Source organism: Oncorhynchus keta, unplaced genomic scaffold (assembly GCF_023373465.1).
Source record: "Oncorhynchus keta strain PuntledgeMale-10-30-2019 unplaced genomic scaffold, Oket_V2 Un_contig_16429_pilon_pilon, whole genome shotgun sequence".
NCBI lineage: Eukaryota > Metazoa > Chordata > Actinopteri > Salmoniformes > Salmonidae > Oncorhynchus > Oncorhynchus keta.
Genome location: NW_026279904.1, coordinates 1 through 6386, shown reverse-complemented (window position 1 = coordinate 6386; position 6386 = coordinate 1). Strand labels below are relative to the sequence as shown.

The window sequence follows — 6386 nt, the reverse complement described above, 5'->3', positions numbered from 1 at the left end:
TGTCATGTCACCCATCGACGTGACTTTGTTTTTATTAATGCTCGAATCCATACTTTCAACAGTACTGAAGGTTTAAAAGGTATGAAGTAAATCTTGATACACATAAACTATTATTTAGAGTATTCATGCTTGCTGTGTTCAGTTTCCGTAGTGTAGTGAGTTATCACGTTCGCCCTAACACGCGAAAGGTCCCCGGTTCGAGACCGGGCGGAAACAATTTTTCAAAAAGTAAAGGCTACAGCCAATGTCTGAAATTAACCAAATAAATACAATAAAGTACCAGGATGTTGTCTTTAGCTTTTGAATCTAAATTTAAAGACCTGAAATGGAAACGGAATATATCTGAGAAATTGAATATATGAAATGATAGTCAACATAAAGAGTAACAGATTATTCAAATAATGGATATGCATGCTGTCACATCACGTGGTGAGATTCTTTCGTTCTATTTCTGGGTTCATGTTTCAGTTTCCGTAGTGTAGTGGTTATCACGTTCGCCTCACACGCGAAAGGTCCCCGGTTCGAAACCGGGCGGAAACATGTTTTGTCAAAATAGGACCAGTGACTGAAAATTAACAACGGAGTGGTTGTGAATCCGAATTTTCTGTGACCTATTTTCTCTGCAGTAAAGATCCCAAAGCTTCTGTGCATGTGCTGATCACGTTATTTTTGCAAATCTACCATTCCAGTGTTTAACTTGTTATATTGTATTTACTTCGCCACCATGGCCTTTTATTTGTTGCCTTTACCTCTCCTTATCTCACCTCATTTGCTCACATTGTATATAAACTTATTTTTCTACTGTATTATTGACTGTATGTTTGTTTTACTCCATGTGTAACTCTGTGTTGTTGTATGTGTTTTATAGGTTTATCACCCTATTACTTCGTCTTCCTGTCTAACCATAAAAGATGTAAGGATTGGAGAGGAGGAGTCCCTAAATTGGAGTATATATAGTTGTGGTGGTGGAAACATGTTTGGTCTAATGCAGCGGTATTGACCCTCTGGGAAGAAATAAACATGGTTAAGCTTTCATAATGTCTGTTTTACTCTGAGAATTAGAACTTAACATGCAATAATATAGCCCTATTTGGTAAAAGACTAAGTCTATGTTCTGTATACCACCCCTACCTTGTCACAACACAACTGATTGGCTCAAACGCATTAAGAAGGAAAGACATTCCACAACTTAACTTTTAACAAGGCACACCTGTTAATTGAAATGCATTCCAGGTGACTACCTCATGAAGCTGGTTGAGAGAATGCCAAGTGTGTGCAAAGTTATCATCAATGCAAAGGGTGACTACTTTGAAGAATCTAATTAGTTTGAACGTGCAGACTGGCGCTAAGAACAGAACAGTGGGAACGTTTCCTAGTCAACACTATTTCAGCACCGTTTCACGCTGCTCTGTGACAAGCATGGAGAAATGAAAATGTTCAATTATATTTCATGATATTCTTAAAATGTATGTGTTGACTGAATATAAGCCAGTGATGTCTGCTAAATAATCACGTTAGGTTTCTCCAAAAATAAATAATTCTAAATAACAAACTGGCATTATTTACAAATTAGTGAATTGTTCAAGAATTGCCTTTTTCTCGCTCACTCTGGGTTACATGAAAACAATCTCCAAAATATTGTTAGTTTTTAAACAAAGCTATTATTATTAGTCAACTTAGAAGTTTATAAAAGCACCTTAGATATTCTCACAGATCCTAACGGGAAATGCCCCTTAGATATTCATTTAGAATCCTCCAATCCTCTAAATGTAATTATTGGCGGAGAGTCACGTCATCGAATAAAATATTTTTAGATATACTGTAGGTCTACCTGTAGAAGAAATTAGTATTGGTTACATTACAATTAGGGTGTGGAAATGTCATGTCCCTTAGATATTAATTTAGAATTCTCCAATCCGCTGTAGCCTACCCCCAACTATCACGTTGTACAGCAATACTTTCTATCCTGACTGTTTTTTCTGGAATAGGAACACCATAATATTAATCAAATTAATTCAGCCAAATGTCTTAATCAATCCCATGTACTATGTATTACAAAATGGTTTAAAATTCTAATGCCAATATGGGAGACTATCAAATGCTTCTCAAAGTTGCCCTCTGGTGATCAAACTAGCACTGACTTGCATTAATGAAAAAATGGCTGACAATAAAATAACGTGTCATAGAATGCTGCAGCAGCCAGCAAGGTGTGCTGCAGTATCACAAAACCTTTAAAGGAGGAACCACTGTATTCAGACCCCTTCACTATTTCCACATTTTTGTTACAGTTGTCGGAAGATCAGAAGATACACTTAGGTTGGAGTCATTAACATTCGTTTTTCAACCACTCCACACATTTTTGTTAACAAACTATAGTTGTGGCAATTCGCTTTGGACATCTACTTTGTGCATGACACAAGTCATTTTTCCAACAATTGTTTACAGACGGATTATTTCACTTATAATTCACTGTATCACAATTCCAGTGGGTCAGAAGTTTACATACACTAAGTTGACTGTGCCTTTAAACAGCTTGGAAAATTCCAGAACATGATGTCATGGCTTTAGAAGCTTCTGATAGGCTAATTAACATCATTTGAGTCAATTGGAGGTGTACATGTGGATGTATTACAAGGCTTACCTTCAAACTCAGTGCCTCTTTGTTTGACATCATGGGAAAATCAAAAGAAATCAGCCAAGACCTCAGGACAATTTTGTAGACCTCCACAAGTCTGGTTCATCATTGGGAGCAATTTTCAAACGTCTGAAGGTACCATGTTCATCTGTACAAACAATAGTATGGAAGTATAAACACCATGGGACCACGTAGCCGTCATACCCCTCAGGAAGGAGACACGTTCTGTCTCCTAGAGATGAAACGTAGTTTTGTGCGAAAAGTGCAAATCAATCCCAGAACAACAGCAAAGGATCTTGTGAAAATGCTGGAGGAAACAGGTACAAAAGTATCTATATCCACAGTAAACCGAGTCCTATATCGACATAACCTGAAAGGCTGCTCAGCAAGGACGAAGCCACTGCTCCAAAACCACCATATAAAGACAGGATCACCACTTCATTTTAAGAATGTCTAACTGACCTAAGACAGGGATTTCTTTTACTAGGATTAAATATCAGGAATTATGAAAAATGGACTTTAAATGTATTTGGCTGAGGTGTATGTAAACTTCAGACTTCAACTGTACGTGTAAGGTACATAAGTATTCAGATCTTTGCTATGAGACTCAAAATTGAGTTCAGGTGCATCCTGTTTCCATTGGTCATCCTTGAGATGTTTCTACAACTTGATTGGAGTCCACCTGTTGTAAATTCAATTGATTGGACAGGATTTGGAAAGGCACACACTTGTCTATAGAAGGTCCCACAGTTGACAGTGCATGTCAGAGCAAAAACCAAGCCACGAGGTTGACGAAATAGTCCGTAGAGCTCCGAGACAGGATTGTGTCGTGGCACAAATCTGGGGAAAGGTACCAAATAAATAATTTCTGCAGCATTGAAGGTCCCCAAGAACACAATGGCCTCCATCGTTCTTAAATGGAAGAAGTTTGGAAACACCAAGACTCTTCCGAAAGCTGGCCACCCGGCTAAACTGAGAAATCGGGGGAGAAGGGCCTTGGTAAGGGAGGTGACCAAGAACCCAATGGTCACTCTGATAGAGCTCTAGAGTTACTCTGTGGAAATGGGAGAACCTTTCATAAGGACAACCATCTCTGCAGCTCTCCACCAACCAGGCCTTGCTCTTTGAACGCAAACGCTTGAAGAGATGCATCATTCAGGTTGCAGAGGTCCAGGTCTGCGTGCTCTGGCAGGAGCATCCTGTTCTGTGCTAGCATGAGCACTGAGAGAGGGTTCCCAATGCGGGCCGTTGTGTCGTAGGCCCGTGACAGTAGCTCATCTGTGGACCTGCACTGAGGTCTGGGGCAGCAGGCTTCATCTGGGGAGAGCATCAGCTCTTCTATGTATTCATCCACCTTAGGCATTTAGTCCAGCCCATGTTTTGCGTCCTATCCTTGCTGGGGTGGGCGAGAGCCCACGGGTCAGCCGGTGAAGGTGGCTCACTGAATGGTGTAGCTGCCGGGGCCTTCTTAAAGAACAGGTTAACTGCCGGGGCTGTGGCTTGAGGGTCGTCAAGCTCTAGCCTGGTCACTAAAGTCCTCTGTTGCGTCCCCCATGCTGGAGGCAGTGCTAGAAGGCCCCTTACTCAGGGGCTGGAAGGAACGCTAAAGCATTTTTAGCTGCTTTATCTTAGAGGATAAAGAATCAACCTTCAACCTCGGTTTCATGGGCTTTCCCTCTTTTAGTGGCCAGGTCAATATCACTAAAAGTGTTATTTTTTGTCCTCAAGATAAATCATTCAAAATTATATATAAAAAAATATACACTGGATAAAATTTCAAAATGATCCTTGTGTGTATGCCTTCATGATAATTGAAGCATAATGACATAGACTTCAATGTACATTTTATACGTTTGAGACTATTTTATTTCAGTGGAAGAGGCCATTTTTCAATGTCCCAAGTGCTTCTCAATCAACTTTAACAAGAATAATTAGGAATAAAATGTATACATTTTAAATTATTTTCTTCATTAAATGTTATCTTATGTATAGTCTTTATATTAAATGCTGAATTTTTATAAGAATATTGACATTTCTGTACGTCCTCAGTCGTTGACTGGTATTACAACAGCTACCACAATACACAGTAAATGTAGAGAGTTACTATAATCTGGCGGGAGTTGGACAGCACCCGCCAAATACATTTGTTTACCCTACCTGGACCTGGGAAGATGCGGAGCAGTCAATTTGCGCGATACGGCTAAGCTAACTTTGTGAGTAGAAATAAGAGAGTGCGCTCTGACATACAGTTTTATATGAACCGTGGGGCAGGTCCTCCCACGCTGTCATGTCACCCATCGACGTGACTTTGTTTTTATTAATGCTCGAATCCATACTTTCAACAGTAAATCTTGATACACATAAACTATTATTTAGAGTATTCATGCTTGCTGTGTTCAGTTTCCGTAGTGTAGTGGTTATCACGTTCGCCTAACACGCGAAAGGTCCCCGGTTCGAGACCGGGCGGAAACAATTTTTCAAAAAGTAAATGGCAGCACAGGCTACAGCCAATGTCTGAAATTAAACAAATAAATACAATAAAGTACCAGGATGTTGTCTTTAGCTTTTGAATCTAAATTTAAAGACCTGAAATGGAAACGGAATATATCTGAGAAGTTGAATATATGAAATGATAGTCAACACAAAGAGTAACAGGTTATTCAAATAATGGATATGCATGCTGTCACATCACGTGGTGAGATTCTTTAACTCTATTTCTGGCAACATGTTTCAGTTTCCGTAGTGTAGTGGTTATCACGTTCGCCTCACACGCGAAAGGTCCTGAAGACCATATCCTGAAGACTCACCTGGCTGAACTGAAAATCCCGGAAGGAGTGATACTTATACAATACGTAGACAACCTGTTGCTGGGGCTCCCACCTCAGACCTCTGTCTAGAAATGACTAAAACCCTGTTAGACTTTCTGGCAGTCAAGGGCTACAAAGTCAAGATGGCAAAAGTCCAATCATGCAGACAAACCGTTCTGTTCCTGGGGAGGGAGGTCTCAAGCGAGGCGCCGGGCTCTCCAAATCACACCGAGACTCGATCCTACACCATCCCAGACCCATTACTGTCTCAGGAATGCTCTCTTTCCTGGGGTTGACAGGGTACAGCCGTACTCATATCCCAGACTACACTTCAAGAACTGAACCTCTGAGAGAAATTGTGAGGGAAGCGGGCCCAAGGAATCTACATGCCCCCTTGACATGGACTCCGGAAGCTTCAAATGCATTTGGACTGTTGAAAGCAGACCTATCTGTCGCAGCTGCTCTCACCTCACCTGACTATGGTAAAACGTTTCACCTTGATGTTTCTGAAAAGGAAGGTTTTACGTCCTCGGTCCTTTTTCAGAAACAAGAGGGGAGAGAAGAGTGCTGATGTATCACTCCGCTAAACTTGATCACATTGAGACAGGCCAAACCACGTGTTCCAGGTATGTGGCTGCAGTAGCTAAGGCCATTGAAAAAACTGCACACCTCGTAATGTGCCACAAAATGCAGATACACACCCATCATGGGGTTGCAGCGTACCTCATGAGCAAGGAATTTACTTTCAGTGCTGACAGAAAAAACAAAATCCAGAACAAATGCACCCAGTCGCACATAACGTTTGTCAACACCGACAAAAACATGGCAGAAGATGCGGAGCAGTCAATTTGCGCGATACGGCTAAGCTAACTTGTGAGTATAAATAAGAGAGTGCGCTCTGACATACGGTTTTATATGAACCGTGGGGCAGGTCCTCCCACATT

General features: G+C 40.9%; 3 non-coding genes across 3 annotated transcripts; all 3 read left to right on the top strand.

Moving 5' to 3' along the window:
- The first annotated feature begins 141 nt into the window (after positions 1–141).
- trnav-aac (transfer RNA valine (anticodon AAC)) lies at positions 142–216 on the top strand. The gene has a single exon. It is a non-coding gene; the product is annotated as a tRNA-Val (tRNA).
- Positions 217–467: 251 nt separating this feature from the next.
- On the top strand, positions 468–540 carry trnav-cac (transfer RNA valine (anticodon CAC)). The gene has a single exon. It is a non-coding gene; the product is annotated as a tRNA-Val (tRNA).
- Positions 541–5034: 4494 nt separating this feature from the next.
- trnav-aac (transfer RNA valine (anticodon AAC)) lies at positions 5035–5107 on the top strand. The gene has a single exon. It is a non-coding gene; the product is annotated as a tRNA-Val (tRNA).
- Positions 5108–6386: the final 1279 nt, after the last annotated feature.